The sequence below is a fragment of the Eriocheir sinensis genome, chromosome 39 (genome assembly GCF_024679095.1).
Source record: "Eriocheir sinensis breed Jianghai 21 chromosome 39, ASM2467909v1, whole genome shotgun sequence".
Classification (NCBI taxonomy): domain Eukaryota; kingdom Metazoa; phylum Arthropoda; class Malacostraca; order Decapoda; family Varunidae; genus Eriocheir; species Eriocheir sinensis.
Window position 1 is genome coordinate 12,309,560 of NC_066547.1, and position 21,733 is coordinate 12,331,292.

Consider the following 21,733-nt stretch of genomic DNA (forward strand, 5'->3'; position numbering starts at 1 on the left):
ATCCTCTAAAGTTTGTTCTCTTATAAAATTTGTCTCATCTATACTCTGAATAGTTATATGTGTCAGTCTCGCAAGCTTGTACTCTTCAAGAATCTGTCATTTCCATTCTCCTTATTATAGAATCCATTACCCCTTCTCTAATTACTTGCACCGTCTTTTGTTTTCGTTGATCCTTTCTTGGTTCTCCCTCTGGATTCTCGTTTTGCTACTTAGTCATTCATTAGAGCTATTCTCGTACTGCCACATCGTTAGTCCTTAATGATGTTCTGTAGTAACGTCTTTCTTCATTACACCTCTTAGTGGATCTGATGTTATTTGATTTCCCTCTCCGTAGCCTTTCCGTTTTCCTTATTTTTTCTTTTAACGTACGTCACTCTGGATTAACGCATCGCTGTTTAATTTCTCTTCGTTATACCTCTCCGTGAATCTTCTTGTGTTTGTTTTCTCTCTCCTCATCCTTTCCGTTTTCTTTATATTTTTTGTAGGTCACTTTTGATTAATGCATCGCTATTAATCTGTTTTTCATTCCATTTTATCCTCAGTTAGTGTTGAAAAATATCTTTCTGATCATACTGTCGTTATGTCGTTACCGCTGTTATCCCTAATGTCCAACTTTGATCCCATTTTCTTTGTTCTACTGATTTTTCTCTGTCATCCCTCTTGTCTTACTTTTTCTCGTTTTCTTTGTCCTGCTGATGAATTTCCTCTGTTACCCCAATTATAGGACTTTTCTCCCCATTTTCTATGTTCTACTGATGGATTTTCCCTCGTGATCATCCCCACAAGTACCTGTCCTGTAAGTACTCAACCACCTCGCTCACCGTCACCCCACCTCATCCACATGGACCCAAAATAACAGCAGTTTTTCCTTTTCGTTTACAGAGGAACAAAAGGAAGCGCCGGATATCCCACTCCAGAGACGCCCACTTAGCAGGTATGTAGGTTTTTTTTGTTGAATTTGTGGGTGATGGTGTTCCCGCGCGCCCCCAGGTGACCCACACACGCACCTGGGGACGACGCACCTGCTCTTACCTGCCAACACCCTCGGAAACTATTTTTACCGAGTGCGGAATGGAAATGGAAAATGGTTGGGTCTGGGTATTAGCTCTCGTAATTGGAGAGCGCGTGTCGTAAATGCGGAAGTATTTCAAATTATTTCGGACAGACCAACATCGGCTTTTGCGCTTTTCGAGTTTGGACTCCTTTTTGCGCTAACGAGAAGACGAGAAAGGAGAAGCGGCTCAAGAAGGTGTGAGAGGAGGCAAAGGAGGCATATATGTAGTGTGGAGTCGAGGATAGGTGTGTGTGGGTTTGTGTGTGGGTGTATTTATAATGTGAGGGAGCGAGATCAAAGGGGCTCTGAGTGGGACAGCGTTGTGTGGAAAGCAAATCAACAGCATATCTAATCTGTTTCGTTAATAGGTAAGCAGGATGTGAATGTATATATGACTAAACAAGGTGGTTGCGTGAATAGTGAAAGGGTTGTCAATATGGGATGAAGAAGTGGTGTGTGTCAAGTAAAAGAGAACGGCATATCAGAAGGGGAGAGACTATGTTATAAGGTTATATGTGGATACGAGCTAGCGATGTCTCGAGTGAGGGAAGGGATGCATAGTGTAGAAGAAAGGATAAATGTAAAGTAGAAGAGAAACAAGTGTAGAGGATCGTAGAACCACACATACTAGGAGTAACACGAAGTAAAAAAGGAGGGAAGGAATAAAATAATGGAGAGAGAAAACTAATGAAAGAAACCAATAACCAAGAAAAGAAGAAAAAAAAAGCAAGAAAAGAAGTTGAAGAAAGGGTTATCTAAATTGGACTGTGAGGTTAAAAGAGAGTATGAATAATTTAGATAGAGGTTGGTTGACAGGACTAGATGTGGCTGAAATTGTGGTGGTGGTAGTTCTGGTGATAATGGTAGTGGGTGTTGTTGTGGTTGTTGTTGTTTTTGTTGTTGTTGTTGTTTGAGGTCCATCCATCTGTTTCTTCCCCAGAGGACAGTCTTAATGGGTTGAGTTTACCGAGGCAGCGAGCAATTATATCAGATTTTGGGGGCAGGAAGCGAGGTATTAAGCGATACTGTTGTGGTGGGCAGCAAGAGACAATGGTGGTGTGTGTGTGTGTGTGTGTGTGTGTGTGTGTGTGTGTGTATACGTGTGTGCGTGGTAGTGGCTGATTAGGTGTGTCTGACTGTGGTAACGAGAGAGAGAGAGAGAGAGAGACGGAACATATTTTCCTCCATGTAAAGTCTTCTTCGGGCTTAGCGTTCATTTTTAGCGCACACACACACACACACACACACACACACACGCACACACACACACTAAGCCCTCGAGGGTGTCTCATTTTACGCGTCTTTTGGTCATCACTTCGAATTTCCTTTTTTTCGTCTCACAAAGAAGGAAAAAAAAAAATATATAATAATCATCTTGACGCGAGGGATTTTTTTTATTCTCGTTTTCTATGACTTCTTCCTCTTTTCCGTTTTCTTTCATTCATTTTTATTGGTATTTTTTCTGTATTCGTTTTTTTGTTATTATTTTTTATCCCCTCTTGTTTTCTCTATCTTACTCTCTTATGTTTTTACTTGTGGTTTATCTATTTTTATTCTTTTGTTGCGTCTTTTGAATTCCTTTACTTCATTAGATTCTTGATTTATAATTTTGCTGGTATACTAATCTTTTTATTAATTTATTTTATTACTTTTCCTCATCTTTCATATAATTTTACTTTTCTTTTTCGTTTCTTTGTGTTTGTATCTGGGTTTTGTTTGTTTCTTATTTTTTCATCTTTCACTTTGATGTTCTTTCTTCCTTTTATTTTATTTTCCTTGTTCTCTTTCTCTTTCATGCATCTGTACCCAGACCACAAGTATTAACCCTGAATTTATGCGCTCTTTACATGCTCTCTCTCTCTCTCTCTCTCTCTCTCTCTCTCTCTCTCTCTCTCTCTCTCTCTCTCTCTCCTCTCCCACGTCTCTTCACAACACTAACAGTCTCTTCGAAGTCACTGCAAAACGTGTTACTGGGAACCTCTGCGGAAGACTCCCCCGGGGAACGCTAAGGGCGATACGGCATCCCTAGAGTGTGCTGGAGGGAGGATAACGTGAGGGAGCGTGGGAGGAGGAAGGGAGAGTGGGAGGAAGGGAGGGAGGGTGGGAGCTTGAGAGAGATGTTGGAATGTAGGTTCGGTAGGTAAAGGAAAAAAAATAAGGAAGAGGTGGATGTTGAGCAAGGTAAGGTTAAGTTATGTAAGGTAAGGCAAGTTAAGGTAAGGCAAGGAGGGAGGAAGGGGGCGAGGGAGGAAGGGAGAATGTAGATAAAGGTAAAAGAAAGAAGAGGTAGACGGTGGTGAGAATGGAGAGGAAATGTAAAAAGGCAGGAAGGGGAGACTGTAGTAAAAGAAATAAAAAAGAGGGAGGCGATGATAATGAGAGAAAAGGAGAAAATGGAAAGAAAGAGGGATGGTAGGAAGGAAGGAGAAGGGAAACTAAAGCAAGGCGAAGGTAATTGAGTGAGAGAGAGAGAGAGAGAGAGAGAGAGAGAGAGAACGAAGATAGGGTAGGAAGGTACGAATAATAATGAGAAAAAGGATAAACTGATATGGAAAAATAAATAAATAAAAAGAAATAAAATGAGAAGCAAGAGAAAGACAAATTTTGAAAAGAAGATGGACAGAAAAGAGATGTTGAAATAAAAGGAAAAATAAAGGGAATGGAAATAACGAAATAAAAAGAGGCCGAAGGGAGGCATTAGGTTAAAGAACGAGGAAGGAAGAGCAACGGAAAATAAACAAGGAAAGGATGGATAGAGGGCGCAAGGGAAGCATGAGAGAAATACAGGAGGAAAGTGAGAGATGGAGAGATTTGGTTGAGGGAGATATGAGGTAGAAGAAGCAGGGCGGAAGGCAGGCAGGAGGAAGACAGAGAGGAAGTAAGGGAGAGAGAGAAGGATGAGGAATAGTGAGTAGCAAATCCTGGAGCGAAGGATGAAGGGAAAGTGAGGTAGTTGATTGTAGTGAAGGAAGGAAGGGAAGAAGGAAGGAGAGGAATACATGTAGGGGATAAATAAAGTAGCAGGACAAAGGTACAGATCGGAAGGAAAGAATAAAATTAAAGAAAGGAAGGAAGGAAGGAAGAAAGGAAGGAAGGGAAGGAAGAAAACCCTAAAGAAAGAAACAAAGTAACAATAAAAATAAAAGGAAGAAAGAAATTAAATAGAAAAAAGGAAGAAAGAAAGAAAGAAAAGTCAAGAAATGAAGAAAGAAATCAAGAAAGAAATTAAAAGTTAAGCTGAGAAGGAAAGAAGGGAAGAAAATCAATTACGAGAACGATAAACAAACCAGGTAAAAGGTGATAGAGAAAGATGAAAGGAAGGACAAAAGAAGAAGGAGGAGGAGGAGGAGGAGGAGGAAAGTGAAACCAAACCAGGTGAGAGTGTGATAAAGGCAGGTAAACCATCGCACTGTGTCGCCCGGTACACGAACTTAATTCCTCTCATAATGTGTTCGGGGGCGGCGGAAGGCGGGTGACATTAGAGGCTCCTGTGTCGCGTGGCTTGCCGGGGAAGAGACACTGTGAGGCCGGGGTGACGGGTGGCCTCGTAACAATGGGGGAGGGGGGGAGAGAGAGAGGGAGAGGGAAGGGGTGGGGTAGAGAGAGAGAGAGAGAGAGAGAGAGAGAGAGAGAGAGAGAGAGGGAGAGAGGGAGAGGGAGAGGGAAATGAAGTGAATGTGTTCTTATGAGAGTTATTTCATCTTGTTTTCTCCTTAGACCGATCTCTCTCTCTCTCTCTCTCTCTCTCTCTCTCTCTCTCTCGTCATTAACACGATTCCCAGCCTTCTTTTTCTCTATCTCTCGCTCTTCCTGCCTCCCTATTAACATCCTCTCCCTTTACCTCCCTCTCTACTTGGCTCCCTCCCTCCTTTTACTTCCCTGCTCTCTCCCTCCCTCCCTCCCGTCCGCCCTTATTAGCCGGTGTACAGAGGCGCCCTTTGTGTATCCAGTCCTCTCGTTACCTCCGTCGAGTTACCCAGCGTGTGGAAGCTCAGCGGCGGCCCTTTGAGGCTTTGATTGTCAGCTCCCCGCCTCCTCCTCCTACCGCCCTCCCTCTCTCTCTTCCTCCGCGGCGCTCCACTGAACGTCCACAGCTGACCTGGTACGACCTAGCACGACCTGGCATACGCACATCACCAGTTTCTCTCGTCCACAGCTTTCCTTTTCTTCTTCGTTGCTTTTCTCATGTTTTTCTAGCTTTTCAGAGTCCTCCACCCGTCTCCTTGTTTTTCTTATTCTTTCACAGTTTTTATCATCCATAGCTTCCCTCCTCCTCCCTTTTCCTATTCTCATCTTTACTAGTTTTCCATAAGTCATCCATCCTCCTCTTTGATTTCCTTATTCTTTCCTATCTTCTTCAATACTCATCTACCCTCTTTATTGCTTTCCTCAGCGTCTATTACCTTTCCCCTTTCTCATTCACCTCTTCCTCCTTGTTTCTCTAGTCTTTTTTCTTGCTTTCCAAAGAGTCATTTCCTTATTCTTTCCTATCTTCTTCCATCCTCAACTACCCTCTTTTTTTGCTTTCCCCAGCCTCTATTACCTTCTTCCATCCTCAGCTTTCCTCTTCCTCATTCTTGCTTCTCTCGTCTTTTTCTAGCTTTCCAAAGAGTCTTCCATCCTCCTCCTTCATTACCTTATTTTTTCCCAGCTTCTCCCATCTTCATCTACTCTCTATCTCCTTGCTTTCCCCATCCTCTGTTACTTTCTCCTTTCCTCATCCACCTCCTCTTCCTCCTCCTTGCTTTTCTCGTCTTTTTCTAGCTTTCCAAAGAGTCTTCCACCTTCCTCCTTCATTTCCTTATTTTTTCCCAGCTTCTCCCATCTTCATCTACTGTCTATCTCCTTGCTTTCCTCATCCTCTGTTACTTTCTCCTTTCCTCATCCACCCTCTTCCTCTAGTCTTCCACCTTCCTCCTTCATTATCTCCTTGCTTTCTCCATCGTCTGTTACTTTCTCCTTTCCTCATCCACCCTCTTCCTTGCTTTCTTAGTCCCGCCAGCTTTTCACCAGAGTCCTTCACCCTTTTCTTTCCTTTCCTTTGTCTCTCCATCCTTCTCCCATCCCTATCTACCTCCCGCTCCTTCCTCTTCTCATCCTCTCAAACTTCCTATGTCCTTCTTTACCATCTTCTTTGCTTTGCTTAATCTATAGTTTTTTTTTTTTAGAGTTCTCCATCCTTATACTTGTTTTCCTCGTCCTTCCCAGGTTTCCCTTATAGTTCTCCTCCCTTCTTGCTCTCCTCAGTTTTTTTTCAGTCCTCCCAAGAGTTGTCTAACCTTACCATTTTCTTTGCTTTACTTAATCTCTCGTTCTTTTCAGAGTTCTCCATCCTTATACTTGTTTTCCTCGTCCTTCCCAGGTTTCCCTTATACTTCTCTTCCCTTCTTGCTCTCCACAGTTTCTTTCAGTTCTCCCAAGAGCTCTCTAACCTTCTCTTTGTTTTCCTGAGTCTTTCCGAGCGTCACCCAGAGCCCTCCACTCTTCTTACCTGTCTTAATCTTTCGTATCCTTCTCCAGAGCCACCTACCCTTTTTGCTATTTTAATTCTTTCCTAGTTTTACTCTTGATACCCTTTTTCTTTCCCTTTCTCTCTCTATCCCTCCCTCTCCCTCTCTCTCTCTCACCTTACCCTAACCTACCTCAACATATCTAAGCCGTCCTCAACCCATCCTTGCCTTCCACAGCCTCCCTTATCTATCAAGCCCCTTCCTTAGTCTTCCTCACCCTCCCTCATCCCTTCTCTGGCGCCTAACCCTTCACCGTCTCCCATCCCATTCCCCTTCAGTTCCCTTCTGTCTTCTCCCGTCACTCATCTTTCCTCTCTCTCCCTGTTTCTCTGCCTCCCTGCCAGTCTCTCTGTCTCCCCGCCTCTCTCCTTGCCACTCCCAGCTCTCCACGCCCTTGTGTTTCTGACATATAGAAAGACAGGAACGTCTCTCTCTCTCTCTCTCTCTCTCTCTCTCTCTCTCTCTCTCTCTAAACTTCTCCTCTCTCCCGTCATCTTTCCCCAATCCGTCATCACACTCCGAGCACCTCACCCTCATTACCTGGGCTCCTGACGTGATTAGCCTCAGAAGAGAGGTGCCTCTCGGAGGGATTTTTGCCCCTTGGGATGTACCAAAGACGAGAACAGAGGGATTTTATGCCTGATAGGAAACATGGATCGAGTTGAATGTGCGTGTGGTCAAATGGGTAGAAGGTGTGGTAGGTGGAAAATGGGTGGCTGGAGTTGGTTTTAATGGGGAAGAGGACGTGTAGAAAGTAAAATATTAGGGATTATAATTGGCAAGAAATCAGCAGACTAGACAAGAAGCGTAGGGAGGGAAGAACGAACGCAGAAAGAGCCACAGAAGTGCTTCAGTGGAAACATTTCTATTTTAGAATGTGTGTATATTTGATGTGCAATATATATATATATATATATATATATATATATATATATATATATATATATATATATATATATATATATATATATATATATATATATATATATATATATATATATATATATATATATATATATATATATATATACACACACACACACACACACACACACACACACACACACACACACACACACACACACACACACACACAGGAGCAAACGAGACTTCCAGTTTTTGGTGACAGCGATGAGTACGCCGGCAGCGAGCCTTCAGCCCGTCCGAGGCGGCGCTGTCTTCTGTGTGACTCGCCGGGCCAGACTGGCTTCATTAATAGCCAGAAAACACTGACGTGTTAGTTTATGAAATGTTGAATCAACCTTGGGTCAGAGACGTGAAATGTTGAGCTCTGGGTTCCCAGACTCTGGAAAAGCAGACACACGTGTTCCAGGGACTCTGAAATTTCCGGCGCCTGTGTTTAGCCGAGTGGCTGATGAAGGCCTACATGATGTGGTGAAGCCTGGCTTGTCTTCACAGCGGGGCAGCTCGAGTCGTGTTTCAAGGAAAATTGCGTTGAAATCTTGTGCAAGTGAATGATTTTTGTAGTGTGATAAAGGACAAAATGAATGTGGAAAAATGGAAGACTAAAAGAAAAAAGGAAAGAGGGAATGAATAGAGGACGTTGAAAGTTTAGCAAATAAAAATTGAGAGGAGGCAACTGTATCATGGGATGTTTATGAAACGTACCACAACAAGAAAACTAAAGGTACGAAGTAGGAGATTTACCGGGCATGGGTTGTGTAGGCCGACTGTCTTCCTGTAAGCTCCTATGATCTGCTTGTATGATGTTGATTATGATGATGTGGAAGAGGATATGGAAGAAGATGTGGAGGAGGATGTGGAGAAGAGGAGAAGGAAGTTGAAGAGGATGAGAAGGGAGAAGAGAAGGTAGACAAATGTAAAGGAAGAACCAAAGAGGAAGGGAAAGGAAAACACAAATACGGAGTAAGGAAGAGATTTAGAGAACTGCAGACAAGGAGTAATGAGAGAGGAGAAATATTAGGTCCTGGCCTCGTGACGGGATGCAATAGGAATAAATCATCACAACTAATGAAATAATGGCCGCGGGAGAGCAGGAAATACCACGGCAATGCAACTGTGATTAATTACTGCGCGAAAATGAGGTCTAAAATTAAACGGAGAACGGAAGATAAACAGAGATAGATAAAGACAGATAGCACGTGTCCTCAATTAGGTCAAACGTAGAGATAAACAAATATAAACAGATAGATAGATAGATAATGCCTCCAATCAGGTTAAAGGATGAGATATAGATAGATAGATAGGATAGATATAGATAGGTGGATGGTACGACTGTTCAATTAGGTCAGAGAGAGATAAATGGAAAGATAGATAAGTACAGATTGCACGTCTCAAATCAGGTCAGAGATTAGCCGATAGATAGATGGACAGATAGATAACACGTCTTTTCGATCAGGTGAAACAGGTAGAGAGAAGAACAAAGATAGATAGATAGAGAGATAATCATAAACATACCTTCTTTTCTTCCATTTTTATTTCTTCCTTCCTACCTTACACCCCTTCCTTCTTCACAAATTTCCTCCTTTCCTCTTTCCTCAATTCCTTTCTTCCTTGTTTGGGTTTTCACTTGTTAGTTTCTTTCTCTTAGTTTCCTTTCTGCCATCGTTCCTTCCTTCCATCTTTTCCTCCCTCCCATCATACCTTCCTTACTTTCCCTTCCTCCTTCCTTCATCTCTTCCTTCTCTCCTTTCTTAGCTTTTCTCTTCCTTGTTTGGGTTTTCATTCGTTAGTCTTTGTTTTCTTCTGCTTCCGCTTCTCATCTTCGCTCTCATCACCCTCAGACTCTTCCTCGTCCGTGTTTTTGTTTTTCTTCTTTTCTTCCTCTTTCTCCTCCTCGTCTTCTTCCTCATTGTCCTTGTCTAGCTATTATCGTTCCTTCCTTCCTTTTCTTCCCCGCCTTACCCTCTTCCTCCATACCTTCTTCCCCCTACCTCCCTTCATCCCTCATTCCTTCCCTTCCACCCTCCACGCCTCTTAAGTAGGTGAGACGAATAGGTAAGACTGAGCGAGGTGTTGACAAATTTCCTTCCTCTATCCTTCATTCCTTCCCTCCCTCCACTTTCTCCACGTCTCTCAAGTATGTCAGACGTATAGGGAAGACTGAGCGAGGTGTTGTTGTGACGCAGAGAGCAGAGGACGCACACAAACTCGGTCAGGGCCAAATAGAGGGCGCCAAAAATAGATCCATGAATACTAACCACCGCCGCGCTCCGCTTAATGATTGTGTCGCCGCAGTGAATTTTCCGCCAGAGTTACCGCGATGTTGCCGGCCGATAACCTCGCTCTCTCTCATTTCTTTCCTCCTCTCTACACCCTCTCCCCATCTCTCTCTTCTCGCCCCCTCTTCCTCCTCCCTCTCCTGCTCCTCCACTTCCTCCTCCCACTTATACTCTTCCTACATGGCACTGTTTTCTACTTGTTTTGCTTCTCATCTTCCTTTTAGTTACCTTCGATCTCGTTCTCCCCCTCTTCACGTCCTCCTCATCCTACTCCCCCATCTCTTATTCCTCCTTCATCTCTTCTCTCTCCTCCTCCTCCTCCCCCATCTCTTATAGCTCCTTCATCTCTTCTCCCTCCTCCTCCTCCTCTTCCTCCCACTTGTACTGTTCGTAAATGGCTTTATTTCTTCTGGTTTTACATCTCATCTTTTTTTTTTTCGTCAGCTTCGGCCTTGATCTCCCCCTCTTCACGCTCTCTTCCTCCTCTTTCTCCTCCTCCCTCCTCTCTGCTTCCTCCCACTCCCTCATCTTTTCTCCCTCCTCCTCCTCCTCCTCCTCATCTCATTTCTACAGCTCGTAAATGTCTTTGTTTCTCTTGTTTTTTGCTACTCATAATCGTTCTCGTCACCCTTGGCCTCGTCTATGCTTTCGTTTTTGTTCTCGTTTTTTGGGTTTTCTATCTATTCCTCGTTCTACCCTTCCTTATTATTGCCATTTTTATTACCTGCGTTCTCCATCACATTTATTCTCTTCCTCCTCCCCCTTCTCTTACTCCTTCGTCCCTTCCTCTCCTCGTCGTCCTCCTCGTCCTACTTCTTCTCTTTTTTCAGTCGTCAGGTTGAAAAATGTGTTGACAAGGGATTTATGAAGACGAATTTCAGTCCTCTTGCTTCACAACTCAGATACGCTGCCTAAGAGAGAGATGCAACAGACAGGGCGACGTTTTTCTTTTGATATCAAGATTAAAAATATCTGTTAGGCCAAGTTCAGTGTAAATGACATATGCAGCTTTAAGAAATTTGGAACAGAGATAGAAAGATAAAAAGATAGAGGGATAGAGATAGTGACAGATAAATAGAAATAGATAACGAGAGAGAGAGAGAGAGAGAGAGAGAGAGAGAGAGAGAGAGAGAGAGAGAGAGAGAGAGAGAAGTAGAGAGAAAGAGACAGAGAGAAATTAAGAGATAGAGACACAGGGAAATAAAGATATGAAGATACAGATAAATAGTTACAAATAGATAGTTAACCAGTCCATTTATTCGTACTGAAACGGGGGTGGGGGGTAGGGGGGTGCAGGGTAGGGAGGCAGGTAGGTAGGGGTGGAGTGAGGGGGGGGGGGGAGGCACACGAGGGGGGAGGTTAGGTTTAGCCATGAATAGAGAGAACGGGAATTCAATTATTGTGAAAACGGGGACTACAATTTATCGCCGGGAACAGTTCAAATCTCGGGGCGACACGTTTCAATTAAGGGACATTTGCATTCGGTATTGCGGCGCTGCAGGCTGGGAGCGAATAGACTGATAATTATTGGCCTGTTGTAGCGGGTGACTGCGTGGTCTTGGGCTGGGTCGTGGGTGCTCATGGCCTCTGTTTACGTTATGTTTGCGTTTGTGTTGTGCTGGTTTTTTTAATGTTTTTTTTTTGTATTGGTGAAGTTGCGTTTTTTTATCTTTTTTGTATTGGTGAAGTTGTTTTTTTTATCTTTTTTGTATTGGTGAAGTTGTGTTTTTTATCTTTTTTTGTTTTGGTGAAGTTGTGCTGTTTTTTTATCTTTTTTGTATTGATGAAGTTGTGCTGTTTTTTTTATCTTTTTTTGTATTGGTGAAGTTGTGTTGTTGTTTTTGTTATTTTTTCAATCAAATGAATAAGGAAAGAAGGGGAGGATGGAGAGGCAGAGCAGGGATAAAAGAGGGAAGGAATAGTAGAAAAAGGACAAGAGAGGGAAGGGAGGGAAGAAAGGAAGAAAGGAAGGATAGAAAAAGAGAGAAGGAAGAAACGGGAGAAAGGAATGATAGACGATAAGGAGAGATAAAAGAGGGAAAGATGGGGAAGGAATGAAGGATGGACGAAAAAATCAGCGTAGAAAAGGGAAGAGGAAGGAAAGGAAGGATAGGCGAAGAGACCATAAACAAGAGAGGGAAGGAAGAGAAGAATGGATGGACTATATGAGCAGGGACAAAAGAAGAAGGAAAGAAGGGAAGAAACGAAGGCAGGAAGGATAGACAGGAAGAGCATGGACAAAAGACGTAAAAAAGGATAAAAGAAAGGATGGATGGTACCGGCAATGACAGAAGGGGAAGTGGAAAAGAAAACGGGAAGAAGAGAAGAAAAAGAGGAGGGGGGTGATGGGGTGGTGGCGGTGGTGGTGGTATCTTTTTTTTTTTTTTTTTTTTTACAGCAAAGGAGACAGTTCAAGGGCACAAAAAAAGTAAACATTATTAAAAAAAAAGCCCGCTACTTGCTGCTCCTAAAAAGAATCCAAAGAGGTGGCCGAAAGATAGGTCAGTTTCGGGAGGAGAGGTGTCCTGATACCCTCCTCTTGAAAGAGTTCAAGTCGTTTACTCGAAGAACTAGATAATTTTTTTTTGTCTCCCCTCGTGTCGTCCTCCTCGTCATCCTGTGTTAGTAACGACGCTTTTTATCCCTCAATAGAAAGACATATCGCCAGGAAAGCGCGTGATTGACCTTAGACGGTTTTCTTTTTATTGACGAATGAGATGCAAAACATGACATTATTTCCTCCTTTTCCTTTATTTTTTGCCTTTTTTTTCTCTCATTCTCCTCTTCATGGTTCTCCTCCTCCTTCTCCTCCTCCTCCTCTTCTTGCTTCGTCATCTCTCCTCCTCCTCCTCTTCTTCAGGGCCTCCAAATTCTCTCTTCTATTTTTTCATCTTTCGAGTTTTTTCCTTGTTTGTCCCCTTTTTCCTCATCTCCATGTATAGCCGTCATTTTATCGTGAATTTACTGCTGTTTCTGCTCCATCTTTTCCTCCTTTTTCTGGTCATTTCTTGTCTTCTTCCTTCCCTTCGTCCTCCTCTTTGTTTTCGTCCTCGTGGTTCTCTTCGCCTTCCGTTCTCTTTTTACTTTTTATAACCCTCCACCACGGCCGCCACCACCTCTTCCTCTCCTCTTCTTTTTCCTCTTCTTTCTTATAACATCTTTCAACGTGGGACGAAGAGGCGCCATGGGATCAAGAGGCTACCCACTCAGCGCTGCTCCACCTCCTCCTCCTTCTCCTCCTCCTCCTCCTCCTCCTCCTTCTCCTCCTCCTCCTCCTCCTTCTCCTCCTCCACTATAATAACTCCACTCTCTCGTCTTCCTCAATCTGTTTCGTATATTCACCCGCCCACGATGTTCTTTTGTCCACCATTTCTTGGCTTTGAATTATGACTATGGAGCTAGGAAAAAATATGGACAGGATGGGAGGTGGGAGGAGGGGAAAGAAGGATGAGGAAAGGAGAGAGAGTGGGTGTTGTAGGACTGCACTGGGGAGAAGGGAGGATGCTGGAGGATGTCTGGTAACAGTGAGAGGATATTGGTGTGAGGGGAGGGGGGAAAGGGTGAAGGAAGTCGAGTGGGTCTATTTCTGAGGAGTTGTGGAGTCGGGTCGGTGGGTAGCAATTTATCTTTCTGCTCTTTTAAACGTCACTTGCAGGACCATAACGGAGAGCGGCAAGAGAAAAAAGGTTAGATAATGTAGGGAAGTTGAAAGATAGGGGAGGGTAAGGTGAGAAGGTAGTAAGTGGAAAAGGACGAAGAGCAAATGGCTAAAAGTTGTGGAGGTGGAAGTAGATGGAAGGGGCGGGGTAAGAGGGTGGGGGAGGGGGGGGGCAGGGTTGAGGGCTTTGGTTTGGCTTACATTATGATGAGGTGGGTGTGGAAGGAGAGCCGTGGTGTTTGTAATAAGATTTGGTGATGGGTTGTGGTTTTGTGCTGTGTTGTGGTTTGGTTGGTTTGTGGTTAGGTTCTGGTTTGGTTGTGGTTCGGGAAGGTGGTAGTCAGGTTAGGTGGGTTGTGGTTTGGTTGGTTTGTGGTTAGGTTCTGGTTTGGTTGTGGATCGGGAAGGTGGTAGTCAGGTTAGGTGGGATGTGGTTGTTATCGTTTGTGGGTGTCTTGTGGTGGTTAGGTTGTTGTTAATGTGTTTTGTGGTGGTTAGATTGTTGTGCTTTGGTTAGTTTGTGGTTAAGTTATGGTTTGGTTGTGGTTCGGGAAGGTGGTAGTCAGGTTAGGTGGGTTGTGGTTGTTATTTTTTTGTGGGTATCTTGTGGTGGTTAGGTTGTTGATAACGTTGGTGGTAGTGGTGAGTTTAAAAAAAAAAAATCTACAACAAAGGAGACAGCTCAAGGGCACAAAAAAAGGAAACAATAATAAAAAAAAAAAGCCCGCTACTCGCTGCTCCCACAAAAAAAGAATCAAAAGAGGTGTCCGAAAGAGAGGTCAATTTTGGGAGGAGAAGAACGGAGAATCTATAGAGACTTATAGGAGTAAAATGAGGAGGAGGAGGGAAATTGAAACAGTGAAGAGAGGGGACGAAAATTCCATCTGGTTATAATGAGTCTGACTCTCTCGGTGATTTCATCCGATCTCCAGTCAATTCTGTGACACACGGAATAAATTAACGCGGGTCTTAATACAATCAATTAATCTCGTGGGCGTTCAATTAACTTCTGCCGCAGCGACGCAATAATCAATGGGAATCAATTAATGAGATCTTTATGACAGTGACTAATTCTGCAGGAAGTTTGTTTCATTGAGGGATGACATGATTCGAAAAGGAATTGTCATGTCTATATTGCATTACTTCCTTCGAAATGACATATTGAAATTTTCATTGTTATCGGTTCACCTTTGAGGAGGAGGAGGAGGAGTAACAAGAGGAAGAGGAAAACGAAAGAGAAAAAGGAGGAGGAGGAGGAGGAGGAGGGGAAGGATCATTATTATTATTATTATTATTATTATTATTATTATTATTATTGTTATTATTATTAGGAGGAGAAGGAGGAGGAGTATGAAGATAAGACGCGCAAGCCGGAGTAGGGGTGTAATGGAAAGGAAAAAGAGGAAATGTAGAAGAAAATCAGGAAGGGATATGTTTAAGGTATAATAATGATAATAATAATAATAATAATAATAATAATAATAATAATAATATCACTAACAATAAGTATAATGAAATAAGTAATAGTGATTGTGTTGTTATTTTGGGGGGTCAAGAATGAGATGAGCAATGTAAACACACACACGCACACACACGCGCACACGCTCACACGCACCCCCCCCCCACGACCTCGTCCCCTCACAACCCCCCCCTTACAACCCCTCCCCCACATGCCACATAAACACCACCACCACCACCACCACCACCACCACCACCATAATTCAGTGAGACTCAAGCAGGGGGAGAGTAAGGGGGAGGGGGGAGAAGGAAAGGCAGGCTCCCCCAAAGCAACCAGTCACACACATTTATCTCCGCCTCCCCCACTTCGTCACCCTCGCTCCCCGCTTTCTCTTCTCTCCAGCATCCCCTTTTTTTGCTGTCGTTCTTTTTGCGTTGTTTTCTCCATGTTTCTCTTTTTTTGCACTTCACCTTTTTCCACTGAGCTATTATTTCTATTTTCTCCCCCTAAGCAAAACGGATCCCTGTATATATTCACTGCGCTTTCAACATTATTTTTTCTTTGTCCACTAGTCGCTCTTTTTTTATGTTACGGTTTATTGAATTATCCTTCTGCCGCTCTCCTCTCCCTCGCCTAGATAGCCCCTTGTGTATGATACTGTATACTTGTTTGAGCATTCTGTAAGCGCTTACACCCGGCATATAACCATAGATGTTGCGCCGACTAAACGAAACTTTCCAACTTCCAAGCGTTTACATAACAAGTTTTCAGTAAAGTATAAAGTTTGTTGCCACTGTTCAGTCTAGCAAGACATGATTGATTCTACCCTTTAAAGCTTTTCATGTCATTGTGTGTATTTATTATTTATACTTTCATTTAATAATACGCTTGTGTCTTAGTCATATACATTATCTTGGCATGGTGCGTTTGGAAGCTAAATGAAATATGACGGGGTAGTACCGTAGATTTTTTCGTTCGTCGCCAAATTACTCTCGCGTCTGAGCAACCAACGTAACCAAGATTAACAATGAGCGACGCCCCTTGAACGAAATAAGCCGTGATGCGGATTTATCACTTAGTTGCATGAAGTGAGTGGGTGTGTTTCAAAATGTTAGCTTGGTAATGGGAGCGGCGGTGGAGGTGACGGGAAAGGGATGGTGATGGGGTGGGAGTGTTACCTAATTCACTTTCTGTCTAAACATCGTCTCCGCTAGTCATTCGTCAATATTTTGTGCTTAAGTCATGCCGTTTTGTGCACCGTGTTTCTACAATTCATCGGCACGTCAGGTTTGTTGTGTGTGGCAGAGTCGTTCGCTGAAAGTCTTGATGTCTTTATGATAAACGACCTTGATCTGTTTCTGCAGTAAAGTATGTCTATTTTGCGCTTTTTATGGTCATCTGGGTTCGCTGTAGTACGACTTCTGCCAGTACGATTTTTTCCCTCAGTGTTCTGTCTTTACTTTTATGAATATTCTGCAGCTCATAACAAGTTTTTTTAATCCTTCCCACTGTTGGTGACTTGTTTCACTAAATTCCCTTTTTGCCAATTTGCAACGTCCTGCCTCAGTGGTCAGGTTGTGAGGGTCGTTAAGATTTCAGGGAACTCTTGGTCGTGTTGTGCCTCCCCAGCTTTGTCTTGCCTTGGGTTGCGAGGGTGACAGCAGCCATTAGTCGCGCCTGCCAGCACTTTAGACATTCACTCACATATTAGCCGCCTCGCAACCCGCCCTCACTCCTCTCGAAGCCCTGCACATCCCACGCAAAGCATCTGCGTCATAATTCTTGATTCATGAGCAGCTTCTGGCGGTGACTAGTGTGGCAGTGTGAAGCCAAGCGTCTTTAGAAGCCTCGCACATAACCTCCCGCCGCAACACTGGAGCCTTAATACAAGCCGTTGTAGTAAGGCTGTGGTACAACGAAGGTGTGAGTGTGGCGATCATCTTTGTCACCACACCGCCGAGAAGATATGTAGCGACGCAAGGGATTATTAGGAAAAACGACAGTAAAGTGATTCATTTTCATACAGGGAAAGCTACGATGTTCAAATTACGGGTAGATATTTTGTAGGTAACACACTGATTTCGATTAAATTAGTGGAAATATGTATGGTGAAAGAAAGGCAGTTTGGAATGCTATTTGAATTATTATTACTATTGTCACTATTATTTTATACATAGTAGCAGTAGCAGCAGCAGTAGTAGTAGTAGTAGTAGTAGTAGTAGAAGTAGTAGTAACAGTAGTAGTAATAGTAGTTGTAGTAGTAGAAATGGTAGTTGCACAGTATCATTGCTAGCTTTATTATTTTTTAATGTAATGTAAAGGAAGTGGAATCTTTTAATATTCTTTTATGACTTATGTGCCAATGAAATTTCAACAGTAAAGCATTTCACATACATGGCAGTTTATACTATTTTCCGTGAGTCATTGATTATTGAGCAACACGTGAACATGATGACGAAGCCGTCGTGCTGTGTTTGCCCGCGCAGGAGTGACGCTGCCCCGACCCGATTCGTTCGTCCCCTAATGAGTTCATTTTGAATGTAAATCCGTATTATTGGACTACTAAATCAAGCACAGATATTTTTATATTTTTGGTTGTTGCGTTTACTACATTTTAGCGGTCTTGGTTTTTACGGTATTTTGTACGGACGTTATGGTTTTAAGAGTTTGACGATATTTATGATTCTTATGGTTATGTTTTTTTACAGTTGTTACGGTTTGTACGATATTTATAGTTATGATTTTTACGGCTTTTGTTTTATATCAATTTACATTTTTTTTTTACGGTTACTGTTTTTACGTTTTTCATGGCTTTACGATTTCTGTTTCTTACGGTTTCAGTTTTTACGTTACTCACGGCTGTTACGGTTTTACGTTTGTTACGGTTCATTTCACTGTTACGTTTTTATTTTCATACGAGGAACTGATTTTCGAAAAGTTGTTTATGGAAAGTTCCAACACTGATCGTTCAGAGGCCTTACACGTAGACTTTGCTGTTTTATTCATGTGAGCAGCGTTGAAACGAGGAAGCTCCATGAAAAGTAATGGATGCCGCGGGAGTGTTTAATATTCTCCCCTCACACGCGGGTACTTCATCATTTCACTTTCTTTTTTGTTACCTGAAATATGCAAAAACTTCCACGGCATGTAATTGTTTTATGCCGAGATTCCTACGTTCTGCACGTGTTCAGAACTAGAAAAGAGCGCAGAATTATGAGTTTTTTTTAATATCTTTTATTTTACTTCCCTCTCCTTCGTATATCATCCTTCCCTCATTCCCTCGTGCCCTTTGCCTCATTCCTTCATTTATAATTCCTTTACCCTTCACGGCAATGCCACTTAATTATAGTAGGCCAGTTTATTTTACTCTTCTTTCATTCTCAACTCCCTAACTTTGTATTTTCTCTCATTAGTTGTCCTTAATTTATAGATCTCCACTTTCCGCCTTGATTTCCCTCACTTCTTATTCATAGCTCCCCCATTTTCTTTTTTCTCATTCCTTCATCTAGAGCTCATCACAGTATTTCATGATCTCTCACTTCTCAACTCCTCATGTTTCTGTTTCTTCATTCCTTGATTTGTAACTCCCTGCTGTACCCATCAAGTCCCTTCACTTCTCATTCTTAACTTCCCAGCTTCGTAAATCCTTATCCCTTTGTTGTTTTACCCTTCATTTTTAAGTCCTCACAGTACGCATTAATCTCCCTCACGTCTCATTATTAACTCCTAAACTCCTATTCCTTCATCTCACGGCTCATTTAACTTTCCTCCATGACAGTACACGCTGATCTCCCTCACCTCAAATTCTTAACTTCCTAACTCCTCACTCTTCATCTCACTGTTCTCTCACCTTTCCCCTAAGACTCAGCAGTACATTCCGATCTCTTTTTAACTGGAATTCTGAAGTCCCAAATGTCCTCATAAGTTCATCTCACGGTTCTTAACTTTCATCCAAGACGCTTCACAGTACACAGTGATCTCCCATACCTCTCATTCCTCATTCCTCAGCTTGTCGTCCTCTCCTATCTCATCTTTCACCCCCTCCCTTACTCCTTACCCTCGCACCATACACCCCTTCACCCAACATGCCCCTTACTGCTCCCCCCTCCCCTTTTCCCCTTACCCTCTCACGCAGCATACCCCCCCCTCACCCTTCACTTCTTACTGGTACCCTCCCCCTTACCCTACACCCTCCTCACCCTACACCCTTTTACACCTTCTTATTGGCTCCTCTCCCTCACCCTTCACCCGCTTACCCAACATGTCTAACTCCTACCTTCCCCTTCGTCCTCCAACCCCCCAACCCCCCCCACCCAGCATGCCCCTTACAACCTTTACCACTACCCCTCTCCCCTCCCCCTTCCCCTTCCCCTTCCCCCTCCCCCTTCCCCCTCTCCTTCCAGCCATGCAGCCGCCGCCATGATACACACGACAGATAAATATCCTTTTATAGTCGCCGCCGCCATGGTCTCGGGAGCCACGAGAGAAAACGGGAAGAAAATCATAGCCATTTATTGCATTTAAGTAGGGACATTGTTTATTGAGGAAGCCGTTTAACGTAGGGGCCATATAACGTGTGGGGGTAGGAGGAGGGGCTGGGGGGAGGAGGGGTAGGGGGAGATAGGGGGAAGGAGGAAAGGTTGCGTCTGTGAATGGGTATGGAAGGGACAGTTTAATTAGTGTTGTGGCCATGGAGGGATTTCTACGCCCCCGCCCCTCCCCGGCCCCCCACTCCCCCCTCCGCCCTATTTGTCTTTTCTTCCTCCTCCTCCTCCTCCTCCACTTTTGGCTCCTGGCGTCATGACCTCATTGGTTCCTTTTTCTCATTTCGTCTTATCGGCCAAGTCCTGCAATTACTATTACTGGAGTTTTTTTCGTCTTCATTCGCTTGTTCTCATTGGCGACTTCTTGGTTCGTTTCTTCTTTCTTTTCTTCGTCTTCAGCTTCTTTTCTTTCTTCTTAGTCTTCTTATTTACATCATTCTTCTTATTATTGTTTTATTCACTTCTTTCTTATTCTTATGTTTCTTCCTTTTGCTCCTCCTTCTCCTCCTCCTTCGCTTTTAATTTTCTTCCTCGGTTTTGTTTCCAGCGTCTTGTCTTTCTTCTTATTTTTCTTTTCTTTTTTCTTATTTTTCTTTCTACTGCTCCTCCTACTCCTCCTTCCATTTTCCTGTCATCTTTTTTCCTCTTCCTTTCTTTTAGTCTTGATTTCCTACTGCTTTTTCTCATTTGTTCCTCCTCCTCCTTCCATTTTCCTGTCATCTTTTTTCCTCATCCTTTCTTTTAGTCTTGATTTCCTACTGCTTTTTCTCATTTGCTCCTCTTCCTCCTCCGTCCGTCCTACTCCCACCCCTACCCCCACGTTCCTCCTCCTCCTCCTCCTGCTCCTGCTCCTGCTTCTCCTCGTTTTCCTCTTCCCTTTTTCCTTTCATTTTATCTCCTCCACTTTTTGCTCTTCTTCATCTCCTTCCCCATTTTTATTTTCCTCTTCTGCTCCTCCGCTTTCTACCCAGTCCTGCTCCCACCATCACCACCACCACCTCTTCTTCCTCCTCCTCCTCCTCCTCCTCCTCCTCCTCCTCCGCCTCCTCTTCCCTCTATTTCGCCTGCTCTTCCCGGCCAAAGAATCCCGCTGTGCATCAGATTAAGTTCGCAAATCAGCGTCTGGTTTTGGAGGAAACAGAATTATCAAACATTTGTGGTGATGGATGTTCACTGCGGGCCCCGTGTGTGCTTGTATCCCGCCGCTCCTTTGTTTGGCCTTAATATATAATGTCTGGTTCTATATATATTTCTATTTCTGTGCGTATTTGTCTTTCCATTCTTCCTTCTTTGTCTCTCAGCCTTTCTCTACCTCTTGGAATGTATATAAGTCCGTATCCCCTTCTATCTCTATCTATTTATATACGTATCAATCTATGCATCCTTTTTTCTTGGTCATTTGGCTTTTATTCACCTATTCATGTCTGTTTGCGTCTCTCGAAATGACTGTCTGTGCCCATTTCGATGAGTGAGAAAGTGGGAAAGAACTTACAATAATGTTCTTAAAGAGGTTTGATATCGGTCCCTGTCTGTGCTGTGACGGGTGGATTTATTTATGGTGGCTTTTTTTTATTTACCTTATTCAGCCTTCTCCATCGAGTGCTCCAGCCTTTTGCAGTCCGGTTTCTGGATGGGTAATTACAGGTAGAGCATCATAGGAAACTGCATATGGTGGGTGAATACGTGCTTAAAGACCCCTCGTTTCCCGCTCGTGTACTGATTTTTCTGCTGCCACTGCCTCCCTGTGAGTGTTGCCGTTTATGTATGTATGTATGTATGTATGCATGGACGAGGGAGTATATATTTTCTTTTTCTCGCGTGCTTCTCCTTCGTAACTGTGCGTGCATTTTTCAGTTGCATTAATTAGTAGATGGGGTGGAGGATCAGCTGAATTTACTTTATTTTTTGTTCAGTAGTTTCATGTTTATTAATTGAAGAGTTTTCCTTTTGAGAGGTTTGTTTCCTTTAAAGGGCGAAAATGTTTTTGTTATGGTGTGTTTTTAAGATGAATAACACCCATTTTTACTCACCTTTGGGATGCAGAGATCAAAAAGGTATATACACACACACACACACACACACGCACACGCACACGCACACGCATACACACACGCACACGCACATTTACACTCACAAACACACACACACACACACACACACACACACACACACACACACAGACACACACGAGTAATCAAGAATATATATATACCGTATATCACACAGGACTCACAACGCAGCTTCAATATTCCAAAATCATTATTGGAAATTACTAATGAATCCATGTTTATTTATTTATTCACCC

At 43.2% G+C, this 21,733-nt stretch overlaps 1 long non-coding RNA gene across 1 annotated transcript in view; it reads left to right on the forward strand.

Moving 5' to 3' along the window:
- LOC127009009 (uncharacterized) overlaps nt 1–21,733 on the forward strand; it is a 94,295-nt gene that overhangs the window by 21,630 nt on the left and 50,932 nt on the right. Inside the window, exon 3 of the long non-coding RNA XR_007761505.1 lies at nt 883–934. This is a non-coding gene — a long non-coding RNA (uncharacterized LOC127009009). The remainder of the gene's footprint in view (nt 1–882; nt 935–21,733) is intronic.